The following is a 24,076-nucleotide window of genomic DNA, read 5'->3' on the forward strand; positions in this document are numbered from 1 at the left end:
TACCACCACCGAGATGCTTGAGGACAAGGACCGTGAGAATCGTGCCTTGCGAATGGAGCTCTTTAATGCTCGTGCTGATCACTGGGCCACCCTGACACGGTTTGCACCTGCCGTGCAAGCTGGGTTTATGGACATGAGGGACATATACCCCGTGCGATCTGGTCTGCCAGAATGTATGGAATGGCGTGATGTAGGAGGCATCACCCCTCCTCGTGGACCCCGTCTGCCACCGTTTGTTGGACCAAGGCCACACCCGAGTCCCTATGGACCGCAGGCTCCACAGGACCGTCTGTTTCCGGATGATCATGTTCAGCTTCCAGGACATGGTGGTGACTTCTATGAGGATTACTACGGGGACGTCTGAGTTGGTAGTAGTTCTACTAGTAATGTAACAGTTGTAATCTATACAGTCCTGCGTGTCTTGTGGGATACGACTTGGTGTGTATCACATTCCGGAGGTGTAGAAAAAATAATGTATAGGAGCTTGGAATGCCTCTGATGAGATGTATCGTCTTTCATCGTAGTTGTACCTTAGCCTGGGCTTGTACTAAACTATGTATGGCATGTATGACCGTTGGTGTATGTATGTAGCTATGTTACCATGTCATACTGATGGTCATCTCTGCATTCCGTGTTATCCATTACATTCCGCTTTTCCCTATCAAGATTTAGCCATCCTCGTCTAAACCGCTGCTTTGTTTCTCCTAGGATGGTTAACACCCGCAACAACCCTGCTGTCCAGGCGCAGGATGAAGCCAATGCAGCCAGGGCGGAGGATCTGCCCCAACCGCCTTCACTAGCTGAAGTTATGCTGGAGGCAGAAAGAAACAAGCGTGAGACTAACCGCTTGCTAGAGCGAATTGAGCAGAATACTGCACGTCACCAGGGGAACGACCTGGTGTCCATCAATGACTTTATCAAGCTGTACCCACCGAAGTTCAACCACTCCGTCGAGCCCCTTGATGCGGATGATTGGCTTCGCAGCATCACCCATAAGCTACGTTCTGCCAACGTAGCCGAAGCTGATAAGGTTACCTACGCTGCCTATCACCTCGAAGGCCCTGCTAGCCTTTGGTGGGAGAACTTTGAGGCTATGCGCCCAGCTGGCCAAATCACTACTTGGGCTGAATTCAGTGAGGCTTTGCATGAGCATCACATTCCGGAGGGTCTCATGGATCGTAAGCGGGAGGAATTCTGCAACTTCACCCAAGGTAGACTGACCGTGGATGCATACAGCCGTGAGTTTGGAAATCTAGCACGCTATGCTCCTGAAGAGGTATCCACCGACGCCAAGAAGCAGGCAAGGTTCCGCAAGGGACTTAGCCCTGAGCTTCGCCGTGATCTTCGTCTGCATGAGTGCACCTCTTTCCAGAAGTTGGTCAATAAGGCCATCAGTGCCGAGACAGGACAAACTGACTATGACGCTACACGCAAGCACTCTCGTGATTTTGGTTCCTCATCTGGCTCCGGATCCCAGAAGCGCCGGGTCTGGATTCCAATACTGCTCTGCCACCCAGGTTCACTCCGAGGCCATCCTTCGAGGCGCCTCGCCCCAACCAGCAGCATGCACCGCCCAAGGTTTATGGTGGCCCCGCTGCTAATGCTGCTCCACGCCCCAATATTGTGACATGCTTCAAGTGTGGAGAAACGGGTCACTATCTGCGCGAGTGCCCCCGAAACAACCTCAATCTACCTGGACAGTCCGTTGGCCGTGGTAAGCCAGCAGGAAAGACTTACTACGCCAAGCCAGCCACCACTGCACGTGGCCATATCAACTATGTTTCAGCTGAAGAAACTCATGAGGATCCCAACGTCGTCCTTGGTACGCTCCTTGTTAATTGCCATCCGGCAACCGTTCTTTTCGATACTGGAGCATCTCATTCATTTATCTCTGAGAGCTATTCTCGATTACACAACACCACATTCTGCGACATGCCCACTTCCATGGTAATCCAAACCCCTGGGTCTAAGTGGCAAACCTATAAGATAAGCCATGGCAATTAAATTCTTGTTGACAGACTGGTCTTCCTTGCATCACTAATAGCTCTCAAATCCTCGGACATAAACATCATGTTGGGTATGGACTGGATGTCAGCCCATTATGCTAAAATTGATTGCTCTACTAGCACTGTTCAACTTACCCATCCGTCTGGCAAGACAGTCAATGTTTCGACCCGAGTGTCTAAACGTCAGCTCTACTCATTAAATGCCAACCCTCTTCCAGACCTCGAAGATGTGCCGGTAGTCCGTGACTTCCCGGATGTCTTCCCTGAAGAACTGTCAGGTATCCCACCTGACAGGGATGTTGAGTTCGTGATAGACCTCGTTCCAGGAACCGTCCCAATCTCTAGAAGACCCTATAAGATGGCACCCCTAGAGCTAGCCGAGCTTAAGAAACAACTCGATGAGTCCTTGAAAAAGGGTTTCATCCGTCCTAGTTCTTCTCCGTGGGCTTGCCCCGTCCTCTTCGTCAAGAAGAAGGATGGTACGGATCGGATGGTTGTAGATTACCGACCTGTCAACCTAGTCACAATCAAGAACAAGTATCCGCTTCCCAGGATCAACGACCTGTATGATCAGCTCGCTGGATCCTCAGTCTTCTCTAAAATGGATTTGAGGTTGGGCTACCATCAAATCAAAATCAAGAACGGGGACATTCCTAAAACGGCCTTTGTTACTCGTTATGGCCAATACGAGTATACAGTCATGTCCTTCGGGTTAACCAATGCTCCAGCCACCTTCTCTCGGTTAATGAACTCAATCTTCATGGAGTATTTGGATAAATTCGTCGTAGTATACCTCGATGATATACTCATCTACTCCAAGAACGAGGCAGAACATGCCGAGCATCTAAGGCTAGTACTAACGAAACTTCGAGAGCATCGCCTTTATGCTAAATTCTCCAAGTGTGAATTCTGGTTGCCAGAAGTGACCTACCTAGGCCACGTGATCTCTGGTAAAGGTATTGCTGTCAATCCCGAGCGAGTTCAAGCCATCCTTGACTGGACTCCCCCTGAAACGGTTAAACAAGTTTGGAGTTTCCTTGGCTTAGCGAGCTACTGCCGTCGCTTCGTCGAGAACTTCTCCAAGGTTGCTAAACCTCTAACCGAACTCCTCAAGAAAGATAAAAAGTTCGAGTGGACCCCACAGTGCGAGTTCAGCTTTCAGGAACTGAAAAGACGCCTGACATCTGCCCCCGTACTCGTACCACCAGATTTTTCTAAGGACTTTGTTATCTATTGCGACGCCTCGCGACAAGGACTAGGTTGCATACTCATGCAAGACCGTCATGTGATTGCCTACGCTTCCCGACAGTTGCGTCCACATGAGGATAATTATCCCACACATGATCTAGAGCTTGCAGCCGTAGTCCATGCACTCAAAACATGGCGACATTACCTTCTCGGTAATCGTTGCGAGATTTTCACTGACCACCAGAGTCTGAAATACATCTTCAACCAACCGGATCTGAATCTCAGGCAAAGACGTTGGGTCGAGTTGATCTCAGACTACGACTTAGAAATAACTTACACCCCGGGCAAAGCCAATGTCATGGCTGATGCGCTAAGCCATAAATCCTATTGTAACAACTTGATGTTACAACAAAGCCAACCACTTCTCCACGAGGAATTCTGCAAGCTTAACCTTCACATTGTTCCTCAAGGATTTTTATCCACCCTGGTGGCGAAACCTACCCTTACGGATCAGATCATCAAAGCTCAGAAGGTAGATCCGGGGATCTCCCGTATTAAGAGAAACATCAAGAAAGGAGTTGCGGATTGTTTCTCCGTTGATGACCAAGGTGTCGTGTTCTTTGGAGACCGTCTAGTGGTTCCCAAGGTACGCAACCTGAGGCGATTGATCCTTAAGGAAGCTCATGAATCTCCTCTCACCATTCATCCCGGTAGTACTAAAATGTATCAAGACCTACGCCAGAGGTTTTGGTGGACTAGGATGAAGAGAGAAATTGCTCAATACATTGCTAACTGTGATGTCTGCCGACGTGTTAAAGCAGAGCATCAACGACCTGCTAGCACCCTTCAGCCTCTGGCTATTCCTGAATGGAAATGGGATAAAATCGGAATGGATTTCATTACCGGGTTTCCCAGGACCAAGAGAGGGAATAATGCTATCTTCGTTGTTGTCGATCGTCTTTCCAAAGTAGCCCACATCCTACCTGTTCGTGAGAGTATAACCGCTAGCCAGCTAGCAGACTTGTACATCTCCCGAATAGTGCCTCTTCATGGTGTTCCATTGGAAATTAACTCAGACCGTGGAAGTCTCTTCACCTCTCGATTTTGGGAAAGTTTCCAAAATGCCATGGGAACTCGTCTCTCTTTTAGCACCGCCTTTCACCCTCAATCAAGTGGTCAGGTAGAACGAGTTAATCAAATTCTGGAGGATATGCTCCGAGCTTCTGTCATCTCTCTCGGCATGGATTGGGAGAAATGCCTCCCATTCGCCGAGTTCGCTTATAACAATAGTTATCAAGCCAGCTTGGGCAAAGCCCCTTTCGAGGTTCTCTATGGACGAAAATGTCGAACGCCTCTTAACTGGTCAGAAACCGGGGAAAGACAACTTTTTGGCCCGGATATGATCCAGGAAGCAGAAGAGCAGGTTCGCATTATTCGTGAGAAATTGAAAACAGCCCAATCTCGCCAAAAGAGCCATTATGATCGCAAACATAAGGCTATGACTTTTGAGGTTGACGAGAAGGCTTACCTTCGGGTGACTCCTTTAAAGGGAACCCATCGATTCGGTATCAAAGGCAAATTGGCCCCTCGCTACATTGGACCCTTTCGCATTCTTGCCAAGCGAGGAGAAGTTGCCTACCAATTGGAACTACCTCCGCATCTTTCCAAGGTTCATGATGTGTTCCACGTATCTCAACTCAGGCGTTGCTTCTCGGATCCTATCCGTGGAGTGGACCACAAAACGCTTGATCTCCAAGATAATCTCACATATCGGGAATATCCCGTTCGCATCCTTGATCAAGCCGAGCGTACCACTCGACGCCAAAACATCAAGTTTCTCAAAGTTCAATGGTCACACCATTCCGAGAAAGAAGCTACCTGGGAAAGGGAGGATCGTCTTCGACTTGAGTACCCCACCTTCTTTCCAACGGATCCTAAATCTCGGGACGAGATTCTTTTGAGTGGGGGTGAGTTGTCACATCCTAGTTAGTTCATGCATTAGAGTGTTGCATCATGTCTACATTTCACAGAAACCTGAAATGGGGATGCCAGAAACCCCCAGCACCCCCCCTGGAAGAACTAGGGTTTACTAAAATTCTTTTCAATGAACCTGAAATGCCCTCCATAAATGTTCACCACCTTTGGTCTTGGCTAAAACCTCTGCCAAAAATGGTTTCATATTTTTGGAGGCCATCTTGGATTTTTGCACAAGCCATAAGCATTTGCATTTGGGCATTTTAAATGCTATAAATATTTTCAAATGCCCAAATAATCTTGAAGGTATTTTTTGGCTGTTGGGAATAATCTCAAAGGTGCCCCAGAATATTTTCAGGATTTTTCCAAATGAAATAGTATTTTTACTATTTCAAAACACAGTACAGAAATAAATAAATAAAGAGAAAAGAATAGAAGGCAGAGAAACTTACCTGGCAGCCCACCTGGCGGCCCAGCACTGTGCTGGCCCGCGCCAGTCAGCTGCCTGCTCGTTGCCAGAGCAGGCAGAGAGGTGACGCCGGCGAGCACGAGCTCGCCACCGCGCCACCTGCTTGCCGCCCTCGCCGCGGATGAGCTGGCCGACCTCCCTCGACGCGCCCCGAGCCCCTGGACATCGCCATTCTCCCCCATCGCCTCTCCCTCGCCTTCTTCCCACCATGGCCGATGCCGCCGCAGCCACCTCACCGGAGTAGCCGCGCCCACCGTCGACCTCGCGCCGTACCACCGTGTCCTACAGCACCGCCGTCGCCCACTCCTTCGAGCAAGCCGAGCCCCGAGCGCTCGGTGCCCCGAAGCTCCGCCACCGACCTCGCCTTCGCCGCTCACCGTCGGAGATCCCCTCCGCCGTCGCCACTGCTACAGCTCGTCTCCGACCTCGCCGCCTGCTCCATCGCAACTGCCGTGAGCATGGCCACCTTCCCATCCTCTCCTCTCTCTCTCAAGCTCTGTAGCCACCGCACGAAGCTCACCCGTACGCGCCGCCGCACAAGCTCGTCGCCGACGAGGCTCCGGCCATCCAACGGCCACACCACCGTAGCCATTAGCTTCACCGCAACGCCAGGAACCCGTAGCACCCTCGCACGTTCCTCGCCGTGCTCTCTAGCTACGGTTTCAACCACGCCCGTACCCCGGCAGCCGCACGGCTCGTCGCCGGCGTCGATTCCGGCGACCCCGAGCTCCACTACCACCACCAGTCGACGCGGCTCGCCCCCAGCTACACGTAGGTACTCTCCGCCGTCCTTTTGGTCGCCGGAGGAGGGAACCCGCACTCCACCACCGCGTCTGGACGTCGCCGGCGGCTAAACGCCGGCGAGTCAGCGTGGTTTGACCACGGGTTGACCCCGCAGGGTCACTGACAAGTGGGGCCCGCCTGCTAAATAAATCTGGGTTAGAAATAAAACTAATTCTAGATAACTAATTACCTAACAGTGAAACTGACACAGGGGACCCACACGTCAGGTTTGACCTGGACGACCCTGTTGACTTGCTGACGTCACACTGACGTCAGGCTGACGCAGTAAAGCATTTACTGGAATTATTCTTATATTGGAAATTCCAGAAATTATCACAAACTTCAAAAAATCATAGAAAATAATCTATAGCTCAGAATGAAAAGATTTATATATGAAAAATGATCAGAAAAATCCATTCTATCCATATGTACTGGTTTCATGCATGATTAAGCAAGTTAACCTACTGTTTTATACAGAACAAGATAAAGCATTAATATGGGCCATTTATGAACTTGTAATTTGAATCTTTGATTCAAATTAGTCCAAACCCATCTGGTCTTAGTTGCATTAGCCCAACACATCCATCTTGCCATGTCTCATGCATGCATCATATTGTTGCACTTGCTTGGTGTTGATTGTGCTTCGGTATGCTCATCGTGGTAGGTCCTGCCTCCGAGGATATTCACGAGTATCCAACTGAAGGGCAGTATCCCACCACCACTCCATCAGGCAAGCAACCCATTGATCATTTCGATACAAACCCATCTTCTCGCTTCTGCTCTCGTTTACTGCATTAAGACAACGCGATTCAAACTGCTGTGTGTTGCGGTAGTTGAACCCACTTTCCTTTGCATGACCTGTCATTGCCACAGTAACTAGATGAAACCCACTAGCATGTGTAGGAGTTGATTGAGCCATGTTGTGTGTTCCTACAATGCTATGCTTGCTATGCTTAGAGTTGTGTCAGGTCTGGCTCATCAGGGAGATGAACTAGAGTGAAAGTGTGTGTGTCGGTAAAGGGAGTAAAGTGTTGAATACGATTTGGTAAAGGTATCGATGGGAGGCCATGTAGGAATACATGGTGGGTTGTTTCATTGAGACCGTCCCTAAGAACTGAGATCTGTATGCGTGATTTAAGATTCAGCTACTACCACACATTGGGCCCAAAACCAATGGACCCCCTCGGCTTCTTATTCACCCTTGTCCTCTGTCCAGGAGTTGCACGTAGTTTCTGGTGTTTGTAGTAAGCTGGAGGCCGTGGACAGCGCTGACCAAGGGGGTGGGCTGTGATGCGGTAGGCTCGTGGCACGGTGTACCGAGTCGTCCGTTTGGTGTCCGGGAACCCTGCACACATCGTTTGGGGCCGTATGTGGAAACCTCGGCCGGACTCCCTGCGGATGGAACCTAAATAGGCGATAAACCTGGACTAGAGACTCGAGTGTTTAGGTAGGCTGTGGCCGACACCCACGTTGGGCTTCCGCTTGAAGGTTGCCGAGTACACGTCGTGTAGCGACGATAAGTGGTGAGAGCGTGTGTGACGAAGTACACCCCTGCAGGGTATGAAACTATTCGAATAGCCGCGTCCGCGGTAAAGGATTACTTGGTTGCTTATGCAGTTCATAGACAAGTAAATGGATACTACTAAAAGCCTCAAGATAAGTGTGAGTACCGCGGATGGCCCTCTCGTTGGATGACGAGGGAGGATCCACGGTGGAGTATTAAGATGGTGATTAGTGGACTCGTGTGCGAAAACTATTTCACAAGTGGTGTATCGTAGGATAGCTTAGCCAAGAGTCAAAGCTGGCTTGCTGCAATAACCCCACTACCTTCTTGAGAATGAACATGTACAGTAGGATCTGTTGTAAGACTTGCTGAGTACCTTTGTACTCATGTTGCTTTAATTACTGTTTTCAGACGACAACACCGCCCCTTCTGACGGGTTCTACGTAGAACTCGACGACGACGAGTGACGCGCCACCCAGGTGGTGATCTAGGCTTGTGAAGGGCCTATGTAGATAGACAGGCTTCGTCAAGCCTTCTTTCTTTCTAGTGTCTGTACCTAGACAGTTTGCTTCCGCATGTGCTTGTATGATTGTATGACTTGAGTGTCGGGTCATGTGACCCCTATCTGTATGAACAAGTTATGTAAGGCTCTCCGGAGCCCTTTAAATAAAGTACTTGAGTTGTAGAGTTTTGTTGTGATGCCATGTTGTATTTGCACATATCGAGCATATTGTGTGTATGTTTGAAATGCTTGGTATGTGTGGGATCCGACAATCTAGTTGTTTATCTTTAGCAGCCTCTCTTATGGGGAAATGTAGTCTGGTGCCTCCTTGAGCCATAGTAGTCCGCTACAGCCCGGTTCACCGGAGTCCTGCTAGCCCAGCACTACTGCTCTGGACACCTGACTGGCCGGCATGTGAATCATATCGTTCCTGTGTCTGTCCCTTCGGGGAAATGTCACGCGGTGACATCCGGAGTCCTGCCTGGCCTGCTACAGCCCGGGTTCCCGGAGTCCTGTTAGCCCAGTGCTACAGCCCGGACTCACACGCTACTGACCGACACGTTCGATGTTGATTCATGTATGCCTGTCCCCATACGTTAGTGCCGCTTTGGGTTCACGACTAGCCATGTTGGCCCGGGTTCTCTGTCATATGGATGCTAGCGACATTATCATATACGTGAGCCAAAAGGCGCAAACGGTCCCGGGCCATGGTAAGGCGACACCCGTGGGAGTACCGTGCGTGAGGCCGCAATGTTATATGAGGTGTTACAGGCTAGATCGGTGTGATTTGGAATCGGGGTCCTGACAGCGTTGGCATCAGAGCCGGACTGCCTGTAGGTGCGATAAGCCAAACTGGTCGATGTCGAGTCTAGAAATGCTTTAGTTATATGTAGGGGAATTGATTGTGGGAGGGAACGTAAGGTGCTTTTACTCCTTTACCTCATGCCCTCTGATCTGAGTCATACTCTTCTCATTCTACGCGGGTTAAGGACGAGGGTGAAGAAGAGGAGGAGGAGGGTGAAGACGCCGAGCCGGCTGGTGGAGCAGCCGGCCAGCCTCAGCCTGACCGCGCCTCCAGCACTACGTCGCGCGCGAGTGCGTCTCCTGCCGTAGGTGGTGGTCAAGCCGAGACCTGCTAGGCGGCCACTCCTTCAGCCGCGAGGCCGTCTTCACCGACCAGCTCGGCCTCCGCAGCGCGCCTTAGTCTGTCGTCTTTTGTTTCCCTGTCTAGTTACTTTTGGAACAATGTTTGGTTAAGTCTGCACAATTCCACCCACTGGGTGTATTCGAACTTATGTCTGTTGCCAGCCTGTTGGGGGCTTTATGTCTATATATAACTTATGCATTTGGCCTTTCCTTGTACTTTTGCTTTTTGTCCTTCTGTTGTTTCCTTTGCCGCCCTCCCTTGGTTGCCGCCTCCCCAGTCCAACAGTTGCTCTGCAATCCGTAGCTGGAGGAGTGCTTGGCCAATTGGGGGGAGGAGTACTTTAGCTTTGCTGGACTAAAGCTAAGTGTTTAGGAAGCCGGCCAGCCGGCTGTTCTGGCAGCCGGCAGGCATGTTCGGAGGCCGTCTCTTTGCTATATAGGTTCATTATTCCTTAGCCATTTTTCGTGTGGGCCTCCTTTCTGCCTCGCCTCTTGCTAGTCGGACAGTCGGTTCTTCGAGCTGCGAATTCCAACAAGAGGGGACTCGGGAGCCGGCACACTACTTTTCTGACTTCAGGTAGAACTTTCGATATAGCTCAAGGCGGCCAGTACCTGGGCCGACAAGTCGAACCCGGTGCCGGACCAAAAAAAATCAAATGTAATGATACATTCATGGATATGACACTCGTCATTCATAGATAAATAAAAGGCAGTCCCCGAGTACTGTTCGGGGGGCCTGTTGGTTCGTGCTTAATATCAAAAGGGTAGCATGATACATACTGCTTTCAACTGTAAAATCTTCTCAGGAGGTTCGCGTTCCATGGCCGCTCCGACTCCTTGCACAGTCGTCTCTCTTGCGTGCTCTTGGTTTTTGCGCATCGATCAAGTAGTAGGAGTCGTTGCCGAGTGCCTTGCTGATGACGAAGGGGCCTTCCCAAGGGGCCGAGAGCTTGTGCTGGCCGGCAGTTCGCTGGATCAGCCGGAGCACAAGGTCGCCCTCTTGGAAGGATCTTGGCTGGACCTTGCGGTTGTAGTAGCGGCGCAGCCCTTGCTGGTAGATGGCGGACCGGCTGAGTGCTAACAGCCGGCCTTCTTCCAGTAGGTCCACGCCGTCTTCTCTTGCTTCTTTTGCCTCCTCCTCCGTGTACATGGTGATCCGAGGCGAGTCGAACTCGATGTCTGTTGGGATGACAGCCTCGGCACCGTACACGAGGAAAAATGGAGGGAAGCCGGTTGACTTGTTGGGTGTAGTGCGCAGGCTCCAGAGGATAGCCGGCAGCTCTTCGAGCCACCAGCCGACCGATCGCTCCAGTGGTACAACCAGTCGGGGTTTGATGCCGGAGAGGATGAGTCCATTTGCTCGCTCGACCTAGCCGTTTGACTGCGGGTGGGCAACGGATGCTAAGTCCAGTCGGATGCCCTGCGTCGCGCAGAAACGTGCCAGTGCTCCTTTGGCGAAGTTCGTGCCGTTGTCGGTGATGATGCTGTGCGGCACGCCGTACCGAGTAGTGATGTCGGTGATGAATGTCACGGCAGTCGGCCTATTCAGCTTTTTGATCGGCTTTGCTTCGATCCACTTTGTGAACTTGTCCACAGCAACAAGTAGATGTGTCAGGCCGCCGCGGGCTGTCTTGAAGGGGCCCACCATGTCCAGTCCCCAGACGGCAAAAGTCCAGGTGAGGGGAATGGTCTTGAGTGCAGAAGCCGGCAGATGTTGCTTGGAACTAAAAACTTGGCATCCTCTGCAGCTCTTGACTATTTCTTTAGCATCCTCCAAGGCGGTCGGCCAGAAGAAACCATGGCGGAAAGCCTTGGCCACAAGGGATCTTGAGGCTGCGCGGTGGCCGCATTCGCCTTGGTGGATGTCTTTGAGGATTGCCACTCCTTTTTCTGGCTCGACGCAACGCTGGAAGATTCCAGTGACGCTGCGCTTCACGAGCTCTCTATTGATTATTGTATATGCTGCGGCTCGTCGTTGCACTAGTCTTGCTGAGATCTCATCAGCCGGCAGCTCTCTGCTGACTAGGAACTTGAGGATGGGCTGGGCCCATGAGGGAGCTGTGACTTCTTCTTCTGTTAATGTAGCCACCATGACTCGGGCGGGTGGGTTGGGTGAGTCTGCCACTGCTTCTTGTGTCGTTGTAGTCCCCGGGCCGACTGCTGCAGTCCCTGGGCCGGGTTCTGAAGTCCCAGGGCAGGGTGCGACTACGGCAGTCCCCGGGCCGGTTGTCGAAGTCCCCGTGCCGCCTGCGGGGTTTCTCCAGTCGGATCCGGCTGTATCAGGCGCAGGCGGAACGAAAATATAATCCGACTCTGGAGACGACTTGATGGACGGCTTGAGGAGGCGCTGGAGGGAGACGCCAGTCGGTATAGCCTGTCGGGTGGAGCCGATCCGTGCTAGGGCATCTGCTTGGTCGTTGTCGGCCCTTGGCACGTGGAGGAACTCGCACCCCTCGAAGTATCCGCTGATCTGCTGGACGAGGAATCGATAGCTCGCCATGTTCGCGTCCTTGGCGTCTCAGTCGCCAGACGATTGCTGGACCACCAAGTCTGAGTTGCTGTAGCACAGGATCCGGCGTATGCCAAGCTCTTTGGCTAGCCGGAGCCCGTGTACGAGCGCCTCGTACTCGGCCACGTTGTTGGAGGCGGCGAAGTAGATCTGCAGCGTGTACTTGAGCTTGTCGCCTTTGGGAGAGGTGAGGACGATGCCGGCTCCCAAGCCGGTGCGCATCTTGGACCCGTCAAAGTGCATCCGCCAATGGGTAGAGTCGGGAGCCGGCGGTAGGTACTGGGTCTCGGCCCAGTCGACGAGGAAGTCGGCCAATGCTTGCGACTTGATGGCGGTGCGGGGTTGGTAGAAGATTGTGTAGGGCGCCAATGCAATGGCCCATTTTGCCACCCGGCCGGATGCATCCCGGCTGCCTATGATCTCGGCGAGCGGGGCAGTGCATACGATCGTGATGGGGTGCTCTTGGAAGTAGGGCTTCAGTTTCTTGGCAGCGAAGTACACCCCATAGCACATCTTCTGGTATTGCGGGTAGTTTTGCTTTGAGCTGGATAGCACTTCGCTGAGATAGTACACCGGCCTCTGGACTAGCTGGGCTCGGCCTTCCTCCGGGCGCTGGACCACAACAACAGTGCTGACGGCTCGGCTAGTCGCGGCGATGTAGAGGAGCATGGGCTCCTTCTCAGTCGGCGCCGCCAGGACAGGCGGAGTGGTCAGCATTTTCTTCAACTCATGGAAGGCTTGGTCGGCTTGGTCGTTCCACTCGAAGTGAGTGGACTTCTTCATGAGTCGGTACAGGGGGAGAGCCTTCTCTCCTAGTCGGCAGATAAAACGATTCAGGGAGGCTAAGCAGCCAGTGAATTTCTGCACATCTCGCAGTTTGGTGGGAATCTCCATCCTCTCGATAGCCTTGATCTTGACAGGGTTGCATTCGATGCCGCGTTCGGAGACCAGGAAGCCCAGCAGCTGGCCGGCTGGCACTCCGAACACGCACTTCTTGGGGTTGAGCTTGATTTGGAATCGGCGCAAGTTGGCGAATGTTTCTTTCAGGTCTTCCAGCAAGGTACCGCGCTTCTCTGTCTTCACCACAATGTCGTCTACATAGACGTGGGCATTTCTGCCGAGTTGTTTCAAGAGGCATTTCTGCATGCAACGCTGAAAAGTGGCATCGGCATTCCTCAAGCCGAATGTCATAGTCAGGTAGCAGAAAGCTCCAAAGGGTGTGATGAAGGCAGTCTTCAGGCGGTCAGCTGGGTCCAACTTGATCTGATGGTACCCTGAGTACGCATCCAAAAAACTTAACAGCTCGCATCCGGCTGTGGAGTCTATCACTTGGTCAATCCGTGGCAGAGGGAACGGATCCTTTGGGCAGGCCTTGTTCAGACTGGTGTAGTCTATACACATACGCCACTTGTTATTCTTCTTCAGAAACAGAACTGGGTTGGCAAGCCACTCTGGAAAGAACACTTCCATGATAAAGCCAGCGGCAAGGAGCCGGGCTATCTCTTCTCCCACAATTCTTTGCTTCTCTTCTGACAGTCGGCGGAGGGGTTGCTTGACCGGCTTTGCATCAGCTCGGACATGTAGCTTGTGCTCGGCGAAATCCTTCGGGACACCCGGCATCTCCTTTGGGGACCATGCAAAGATGTCTCGATTCTCACGGAGGAAGTCGACGAGCTCGCCTTCCTATTTACTGTCCAAGTTCGCCCCAATGACAGCGAACCTCTCCGGGTTCTCCGGGTCCATAGGTATCTTCTTCGTCTCTTTGGCAGGCTAGAAGGAGCCCTGCGCATCACAATCCTTGGGGTTGGGGGACAAGGCCGGCTGCTTGCCGGCCATGGCCACAACCCGTTCCAACATCTTCTTCTCTTCCGCCACCACGAGGGACTCGGCCAGCCGGCTATTGGCCATGGCGCACCCGATGGACTTCTTGTAGTCGCCGGCTACCATGAACTTGGAGCTCGGCATCTTCATCTTCAGGTAGGCGTAGTGGGGCACAGCCATGAACTTGGACAGGGCAGGTCGGCCGAGCAGTGCATGATAGGGGCTCTCCAAATCCACTACCTCGAACCTTATTGCTTCTCGGCGAAAATGATCTTTGTCTCCGAAGAGAACATCCATTTTGATCTTGCCGATTGGGGAGCAAGACAGGCCAGGGACGATACCATGAAAGACGATGCGGCTCGGCATGAGCTGCTTCGCTTTGACATTTAGCTTCTCCATGGTATCGCGGTACAGTATGTTGATACTGCTTCCGCCGTCTATCAGTACGCGGGAAAATCTGGCAGCTCGCCTCTTTGTTGCGAGGGTGACATCCAAGACCATTGGATAGGAGCCAGGCGAAGGCATTACCTCTGGGTGGTCGGCTTGGCTCCAGCTGATTGGCTTTTCTGACCAGTGCATGAACTCGGGAGTGCTAGCGGCGACTGCATTCACTTCTTGATGCTGTCGGCGTCGGCTGCGCTTGTCGTCGGCTTGACTGGTGAAGACGACGTAGGCGGCGTGCTCTTCGGGAAATTCGTCATGGATGGCGCCGACTGCCGGCCGAGCCGCCGGCTGCTGGGGGCTGGAGGCGGCGGGCCGGGAGGCGGAGGCGGCAACATACCCTAGCCCTTGGTGATGCGGGTGAGCCAGTGGCATTTCCGGGTTGTGTGGTTGGACGGCTTCGCACCGCTGTGGAACTTGCAGGGGCGTCGAGAGCTTGTTCGTAGGAGAAAGACGGCTGCCAAGCCGGCCTTCCACCCTTCTTCTTAGGAGCGAGCCATTCTTCGGGCTGCTCATCTTCAACTGTGGCCACCTGCCGACTGGAGGAAGTCGGCATGGGGGCCTTTCGCTTGTGGTCGTTCTGGTAGGGGCGCCGATTAGGGTCGCCAGCCGGCGTCTTAGGAGCCGGAGCAATCACTTTCCCCGAGGCGTCCACTCGGAGCTCCGTTTTCATTGAGGAGTCAGCTGTGGCGTACTTGTCCGCGATGACCAGCAACTCATCGAGGGTAGCCGGCTCGTCGCAGAGGAGTCGGTGCTTGAGGAGGGTGCCCTCTCGGCACCCGGCGGTGAAGTACTCAATGGCCTGGACCTTGTGCACCCCCTCGCAGGAGTTGCGGAGCTCGGCCCATCGCGTGAGGTAGTCGCGGGTCGACTCGGTGGGCCCTTGGACGCAGAGGGAGAGTTGGCGAGCCTTGGGAGGACGCTTGTAGGTGCTGGTGAAGTTGCGGACGAAGACTTCGGTGAAGTCCAGCCAACTGTTGATGCTGTAGGGCTTGAGGCTGTTGAGCCATGTGCGCACCGTGCCTTGCAGCATGAGGGGGACGTACTTCACGGCGACGCGCCGATTGCCGTTGGCTATGCTGACGGCCGTGGAGTAGTCGATGAGCCAATCTTCCGGCTTCACCGAGCCGTTGTACTTGGGCGTGTCTCTGGGGAGCGAGAACCCTTTGGGGAAGGGCTCGTTGCGGATGCGGGGGCCAAAGCATGGTGGGCCGACATCGTCTTCTTCTTCTAACGCCAAGGATCGAGCAAGGCGGTCGATCCTGTGGCGGGTGTCGTTCTCGCCGACTCCTTCTCGGCGGCCGAGTCGGTCGCCAAGAGTCGGGTGTGTGATAGGCGGCAGAGTGAGGCGTCTTTCTCTTCGAGGCGGGGGAGGAGGCAGATTTCCTTGGTGTTCAACCGCTCGAGGGCGGCCTTCCGCGTCGCGCTCGATGGTAATGCGAGTCCGGCTGCGGCTGGCAGCCGGCTCCTTGTCTTTCTTCTGGCGCGCACCGCTCGCAGTCGGCGAGCGGGACGTCGCGGCGTGCTCCCGGCGCGGGGGATGACTATCAGCACGGGCGCCGGCTTCGTGCCGTTCTGCAACCGCGTCGATCAGCTGCTGGATCCCTCTTGCCATGTAGGGGAGCTCATCGGCTCCCAGCCCATTGAGCTCTTCTGCAGCCGCCTGAGCGGCTCGCAGATTCTCGAGCGGGGTGGCGTAGACGGGGCGATCTGCCCCCAGCATGCTGGCGACGGCCGCGCCGCGCTTCTGGACGAAGCCGGCTCGGCTCGGGCCGCTAGGCATCGGCATACCGAAGGCGGCGCGGTCGACTTCGCGCTGGTGGGCCTCGATGAGGCGTCTCATGGAGGCTATCTTCTGGCCCTCCGCGACGAGGGCAAGGCGGCGTGCCTCCGGGGTCTCGGCGTCGGCGTCGGCCGGGATGCGGACGGAGAGGTCGTGCATTGCTGCTTGCAAGGCGTCGTGGGCATTCTCGCCCGAGTTGGCGACGTGGCTGATGACCAGCACTTCGGTGACAGCGCTACTGCCGCTGTCAGCTCGAGGGAGGGGGTCGTCGAAGACCACCACGTCGGAGGGGTAGGCGTCAAGTGATGCTATGTCGGAGTCGATGAGCATCGGGTCGGTGGAGCCGACCGACTCCATGTCTGCAGCAGGCTCGCTGGAGACGTGAAGCTGGTCGAGGAGGCTGACGAGGCAGTTCTCGGGGTTGTCGGCGATGCAGGCTCGTCGGAGATGCGAGTCTCGCCGAGCAGATCGGCGAGGCAGCTCGCTGCGCAGGCGTCGTCGACGCCTTGCAGCGCGTCGAAGCAAACACCATCGGGCGCAGCAGGCTGGCTGCGCTCGCGGGGGAGGAAGAAGGTTCCCGTCCAGAACAGGTCTCCGGACGACGGTGCACCTGGCCCCACGGTGGGCGCCAAATGTCGGGTGGTTGGTGCGACATATGCCAACGGATCGCTTATCATTGTGGGTGCCAATAAGACATCGCCGGTGCCTGGAAACGGGATGAGGCGAAGACATGCACGCCGGCGGATCTTACCCAGGTTCGGGGCTCTCCGAGGAGATAACACCCCTAGTCCTGCTCTGCGGGGTCTCCGCATGATCACTAGATCAAGGAAAGGTAGCTACAATTGCTCCTAGAGCTGATGGGTTCAAGGGAGAAGAAGAACAAGGCTAGCTCTTGCTTCTCTCTATCTCTATGGTGTGTGTGCTGTGCTCAGAAGCTAACCCTTTGAATGGGTGCTCCAGGGGTTCATATAGGCCTACCCCCCGGGGGTACAATGGTAATCCGGCTGGGCACTGGTCCCAGCCATCAGTGTCTACGCTCACCGGCTTCTCCGCCGGCTGTTGGGTCCCGCCGGCTGCCGGCTTCTTGGTCGACAGGCCGGCCCCACCGCCTAGGGTCTTGTCGGCGGCTGCTCACTGTAGCCTTGCCTCTGATGACGAGGGCTTCGTCGAGGTAAGCATAGCTACAGTGGGCCGCCTCGGGGGCTCTCACTGTAGCCTTACCTCGTCTTGTCTCCTTGATGGGGCTCCTGCTTCGAGGAAGGGGGTAGCCGGCTTCTGGGGGCCGGCTACGCCCTTGGCCGACTGGGGGAGGCCGGGCCGCCTCCGCGCCTCTCTCTGGAGGAAGGGGCCCGGCGCCTGCGGGCCGTACAGGAGTCGGTCGTGGATGACGTTGAGGCTGGCATGGCTACAGTGCCGAGCCGAACAGGAGACGGTCATCTCGTACGGCCTCCTGTGGCCATGCCCGCCTCGGGCCTCGGGGGTAGTGGGCCGCACTGTGGCCACACCCCGTCTTGTCACCGTTATGTGGGCGTAGCTTTGGTGGTTGGGGTCTCGGCCGGCTTCTTGGAGTCGGCGTTCTTCTTGGCCGGCTTCTTGGAGTCGGCTACCCCGTAGTTGTCCCGGGGAGGGGTTGCTGAGGCTGGGTCGCCTTCCGGGAGTCGGCTTCAGAGGTGGCCGGCCAGGGAAGGCGGCCCAATGCTTGGAGTGCTTGGAGGCCCGAAGGCCTGATAATTTTTCAGAAGAACCAGGGGCAGTCGGTTAGGCTACCCGTGGCCATTTACTGCGACACATCTGTACTAGTGTCGGGTGGTAGGTGCGACATATGCCAACGGGTGGCTTATCATTGTGGGAGCCAGTAAAACGTCGCCGGTGCCTGGAAACGGGATGAGGCGAAGACATGCACGCCGGCGAATCTTACCCAGGTTCAGGGCTCTCCGTGGAGATAACACCCCTAGTCCTGCTCTGCGGGGTCTCTGCATGATCACTAGATCAATACAAGTGGCTACAAGTGCTCCTCGAGCTGTCTGGCTAGAGGAAGAAGAAGGGCAAGGCTAGCTCTCCCTTTCTCTTTAGGTGGTGTGTGTAACTCGATGAGATCAACCCTTTGCATGGGTGTCCCGGGGGGTTTATACAGGCCTACCCCCCAGGGGTACAATGGTAATCCGACTGGGCGCGGGTCCCAGCCGTCAGTGTCTACGCTCGCCGGCTTCTCCGCCGGTCATTGGGGCCCGCCGACTGGTGGGTCCCGCCGGCTGCCGGCTTCTCGGCCGGCACGCCGGCCCCACCGCATGGGGGCTTTGTCGGCGGCTGGTTACTATTGCCTCGCCTCTGATGATGAGGGCTTTGTCGAGGTAAGCGTGGCTACAGTGTCGCCGCCTTGCGAGCTCTCACTGTAGCCTTACCTCTTCTTGTCTCCTTAATGGGGCGCATGCTTCAAGGGAGGGAGGTAGCCAGCTATTGGGAGCTGGCCACATCCCTGGCCGACTAGAGGAGGCCGGGCCATCTTCAGATGTCTCTCTGGCAAAGGGGCCCGCCGCCCGCGGGCCGTTCTGGCACCTGTCGTGGGTGACATCGAGGCCAACATGGCTACAGTGCCGCACCGGACGGGGGATGGCTAGCCCGTACGGCGCCCTGTAGCCACGCCTGCTCCGGGAATCGGGGTAGTGGGCTGTACTGTGGCCACACCCCATCGTACCGCCGCTATGAGGGTTCAGTCTTGGTGGGTGCAATCTTGGCCGGCTTCCGGGAGCCGGCTTTCTTCGTAGCCGGCTTCCGAGAGTCGGTCTTCTTGGGGCCGGCTTCCCGGAGTCGGCCATCTCGTATCTTTCTTGGAGGAGGTTTCTGGGGCTGGGTCGCCTTCTGGGAGTCGGCCCTGGGGGTAGCCGGCCGGGGGAAGGCGGCCCTAGGCTTTGTATGCTTGAAGGCCTGAACGGCCTGATAATTTTCAAAGAGCCAGGGGAGTCGGTTAGGCTACCCGTGGTCATTTACTCTGATAGTAGTCCCCGAAGCTGGTTGGGCTTCGAGGCTGAGTGGAGGTCGAGAAGCTCGGTCAGCGTCTTGTCATGGCGAGCCAGCAGCTGGGAGCAGGCTTCGGTTGGGCGCGCCGTCTTTGCGAAAAAAATTGAAGTCGGAAGGCGGGTATCTGTCGGCGCGTGCGCCGGGCTGCGGGCCGGCCGCTCGCCCCCTACGAACCACGTGGCGTCCCCTGGCTGAAGGGAGCCTGCCAACCCATGCGCGCGACAGACGTCGCCGCAGGCCAAGGGCCCACCACTCCTACGCCTAGGCCCAAGCTCGGATTCTTTGCGGCCCAAAGCCGTCCGCACGCCGTTAGGGCGCGGTAATCGCGGGACGTGGGGGAGTTGGCGCAGTTAATCCCACGTTCCTCCCCACGCCTCGCCTCCTCGGCTTCGCCGCACGAGGCTATAAGTAGGGGGACGGGGAAGCGGCAGGCGCTCGCACGCTCCTCCCCTCTACGCCATCTTCTTCCCCCTGCTTCCCCTCGCAGTAGCGCCTTGCCGCCGCGCCGTCCCAACATTCTTCACTCCACCCCGCAGCTCTGCCGCCGCAGGGCCATGCTCTCTCCGCCGCCGCACCCCTCCTCGCTAGCTTCTCGCTGCTATGCAGTACGGCGGGGACTGGGACGGCTCCAACGTCCACATGGACCACATCGAGTTCCTTCGCAAGACGCGGCGGCTGCCCGGCGTGGACCAGGTGAGGGTCCGCCTCGCGCCGGCGAGGGAGATCACGCTGGAGCCGGAGGAAGGCGAGCGGGTAGTCTTCCGCTCGCATTTCCTGCGCGGCATTGGCTTGCCGGCGAGCGCCTTCTTCCGCTCCTTCCTCGACTTCTATCAACTCCAGCCGCACCACCTCACTCCGAAGACGGTGGTGCTGCTGTCCGCCTTCGTCACCCTGTGTGAAGGCTTCCATGGCATTCTCCCCACCATCAAGCTCTGGGGCGAGTTCTTCCAATCTAAGCTGGGCACCCGCATGCAGGGCGTGCCGGCCCAGAGCGGCGCCTTCATCGCGATGCAGAGGCCGGCGGCCGACAACCCCTTCCCCGTCATCACGTTAATCCAGTCGGTGAAGCGCTGGCAGAAGTCCTATTTCTACGTGAAGAACGTCGCCCCGCAGGGCGACAACGTCAACTTGCCGGCTTACGTAGCCGGCCCGCCGGCTGGGAGGCAGCCCCACTGGTCTTATCGGGCCGCGTCGCTGACGCCGGCTGGAGCCCCGGCCGTCGCCCGACTGCGGGTGATGATCCAGTCAGAGGGCCTGACTGGGCCCGACTTGCTGGCCGCCTTCGTTGTGCGCCGGGTGCTTCCGCTTCAGAGCCACCCTCACCTGATCTGTCAGATGAGCGGCCAGCTCGATCCAAGCCGGATGTGCACCAAGGACATGCCGCATGATGAGGTGGCCCACATGGTGAATTACCTTGCGAACTGCAAGCTCTCCGCATAGTGGCGGTTTGGCAAGGAGCAATATTCCCGTGCGCATCCTCCGCCCATGGTATGTTTTCTCTTTCCTTTTCTTTCCTTAGTTTTGTTGCCGAATTCCTTCTGGCCGTCTCTGACCAGTCGGGGTGCCTTGGGAGAGCTCTCTCCTTCGACCTGCAGCCGGGTTGGAGACGGAGCGCCGGTTCCTCCCCGACCGGGCGGAACATGACCTGGAGGACTACGACTTGGGGCCGGCGGGCATGGAGGACAACATCTGAGACGGGTGGCGGCGAAGCCGGTGGCGAAGCAGGCGGCTCCGGTCTTGGAGCCAGCTTCGACGACTGGCCGGATGACGATGAGGCGGAAGTCGTCCCATGCCGCCAGCCGGCGTCTGGGCATGGTGCGGGTTCCTCCGCCGCGCCGCCTGCTCGGGGCGGCGGGCAGAAGCGTCGTGCCGCGTCAGGCTTGTCCGGCAGTCGGCCGAAGAAGCCAAGGGCGGGGTGGCGGCGACCAGGCGGGATGAGGCGGCCGCGAAGGCGGCCCGCTTCCGCAAGGTGGTGAAGCAGCCGCAGACGGTGTCGGCGTAAGTGTATAGTCCTCTGTGCATTCTTTCTTCTTTTCTTTGGTAGTTTCCGAGTCCTTATCCTTTCTCAAAAAATCAGGGCTCCGCTGTCGCTCGAGCGGGTTGCTGCCGCCTCCGTCGTCGGATCGCCGTGAGGCTCCGGGAGCACCCGCCACGTGGACCCCCGCGCCGAGCTTCAGGCGGCGACGGAGCGAAACGCGTGGGAGGCGCAGGAGGAGCGGGAGGCGCAAGAGTTGAGGGCGGCTGCCGCCAAGGCGGCCCAGGAGGAGGAGGCGGCGAAGGCGAACGCCGACGCAGCGGCCAAGGCCCAGGCGGAGGCTGCGGCCGCGGCGATGGCGGAGGGGGCCTTGCTTGTCACCCCTCTGCGCGTCGTGGCGCCTGAGGCCCCAGAGCCCCTGCCAGAGGAAGCCGGCGGCGACCAGCCGGGATTGGAGAGGGAGGACGACGTCGTCGTCCTGGAGAAGGAGGCGGCGCTGGCCCGGCCGACTGGAGCGACCCAAGGCGGCCAGCCTAACTTACCGCCTGCGCAATCGGCCGGGGGCGAGCCGGTCGCGAGGACGGATCTGGTGGTCCAGTCGCCATCGCGCCAGCGCGCGGGGAAGGCTGCATCGGAGCCGTAGAAGGCTGCGGGCTCTAGCTCGTCGGCCCAGGACATGGAGGCGGCCAGCGCCAGCTCGGGGTGGACGCCGGGTGGAGGGACGGCTGTGGTGAACGTAGCAGTGCAGGACGTCCGGAACCAGCTTCAGGCCCAGGCTGCGGCGCTGAGGAAATATAATGACGAATTCCTTGCGACGTGGGCGGCCATTCGGGTTAGTCTTCTTGTCTTTGCTTTTTTGATCTTGGTTTCTTCCGTGGGGGCGCGTCAGCGCACCCACTGGGTGTAGTCCCCGAGTTCCGAGTCGGCTGCAGAGCAGGCGGCTTGGAACTTCCTTGCGGGCCTTGTTTTGCTATCTTGTTCTCATTCGCTTATCTGCCTGACTTGCAGGACTACCACAACCTCCGCGCGGCTGCCTTCAACTCCCAGGCTCGGGAGCTGACCCAGAAGAATGCTGACCTATCTGAGAGCTGGGGTAAGTGCTTCATCTTTTATCTCACGTGGGGGCGCGTCAGCGCACCCACTGGGTGTAGTCCCCGAGATTCGGGCCGACTGCTGAGCAGTCGGGTCGGATCTTCCTTGACGACTTCTTCCTTATTGCTTCTTCCTTTTCTGCCATCTCTGCAGCGGCCAACGCCAGTCTGAGGGAACAGCTGGGCGGGGCTCAGGCCGCCCTCCGCCTTAAGGAGGCCGAGTTTGCCGACTTGGCACAGGAGCGTGACCGCCTGGCCAAGAGGTTGGCCGACCAGGAGAAGAGCCACAAGGCGGCCCTGAAGGTGGTGCAGGACAGCGAGGCTGCCCTCCAAGCCGAGTATGAGACAGAGGCGGCCGGCTGGGCCGAAGCGAAGCAGACGCTGATCAACGGCTATGGCCAGATCGAAGACTTGGTTGACGGTAGGCCGCCTTCCTCTTCGCCCTTGCTTGCCGCTTGCCGTTTAGCTCACTTTCTGACTTGGTGTTTTTCTCCTCTTTCTCTTTCTTCCTTGCGCAGAGTACTTCCCTGGCTACTCTACCGCCGCCTACCAGGTCGTCGAGGCCCACCGCGACGCACGAAGGCAAGCTGGCACCGAGATCGCGCCAAACGCTCGCCGGTCACTGGAGGAGCAGCTCTTGGCGATTCAGGCCCGCCTCCAGCCGGCTCATCGCATGCTCCGCCGGCTTCAGCGTGTTGGGGCACAGTTGTTGGCCGCTCTCTAGCCTGGTGAGGTGATTCCCCGCACCCCCAGTCAAACTGCCGACTAGCTGGAGGTGGCGGTCGGCCGCTTCGAGGCCTGGAAGGCTTCTGTGGCTCGGTTCGGCGCCAGGTGGGCGCTGGAGTTCGCCAAGGCCTGGTATCCCGAGCTGAGTCTGGACCAGCTGGCCACCTGGCGGCAGGAGGCCGACACAGAGCTGGAGCCGGCGCGGCCGGCTATCGTCCAGCGGGCTTCGGCGATTGCCGACTACACCGACACCAGCGCCTTCGCCCCTGAGGTGGACGACAGCGGCGTTGCCCAGCCGGAGGAGTGGTTCAGGCTGAACCCGGCAGACGACGATGACTCGGCGGAGGAGATCGACTCCAGCGACGAGGGTGAGGAGGAGGAGGAGGGTGAAGACATCGCGCCAGATGGTGGAGCGGCTGGTCAGCCTCAGCTTGACCGTGCCTCCAGCAACAAGGCACGCGTGGGTGCGCCGCCTGCGGCCGGCGATGATCAAGCCGAGACCCGCCAGCCAGCCACTCCTCTAGCCGGTGGTGCCGTCTCCACCGACCAACCCGGCTCCCACACTGCGCCCTTAGTCTAGTCTGCTGCCTCTATTTTTCTGTTTTATCACTCTTGGAACAGTATTTTGTTAAGTTTGCACAATTCCACCCACTGGGGGTGTATTCGAACAATATTGACTGCCGGCCTGTTGTGGGCCTTATGTGTAAATACAATTATGCATGCGTTTGGCTTTCCCTTGTTCTTTGCTTTTCATCCTTCTGTTGTTTCCTTTGCCGCCCTCCCTTGTTGCCGCCTCCCCAGCCGGACATCTGCTCTGCAATCTGTGGCTGGGGAAGTGCTTGGGAGGGCATGTACTCTAGCTTTGTTGGATTATAGAGAAGTGATTGGGAGGCCGGCCAGCCGGCTATTTTGACAGCCGGTAGGCGTGGTTGGAGGCCGTCTTTGTGTTATATAAGTTCGTTAGTCCTTAGCCGTTTTTCATGTGGGCATCCTTTCTGCCTTTGGCTCTTGCCAGTCGGACAGTCGGTTCTTCGAGCTGCGACTTTCAACAAGAGAGGGCTCGGGTGCCGGCACACTACTTGTCTGACTTCAGGTAGAACTTTTAATATAACTTAAGGCGGCCAGTCGCCGGGCCGGCTG

Source organism: Triticum aestivum, chromosome 7D (genome assembly GCF_018294505.1).
Source record: "Triticum aestivum cultivar Chinese Spring chromosome 7D, IWGSC CS RefSeq v2.1, whole genome shotgun sequence".
NCBI classification, from domain to species: Eukaryota; Viridiplantae; Streptophyta; class Magnoliopsida; order Poales; family Poaceae; genus Triticum; species Triticum aestivum.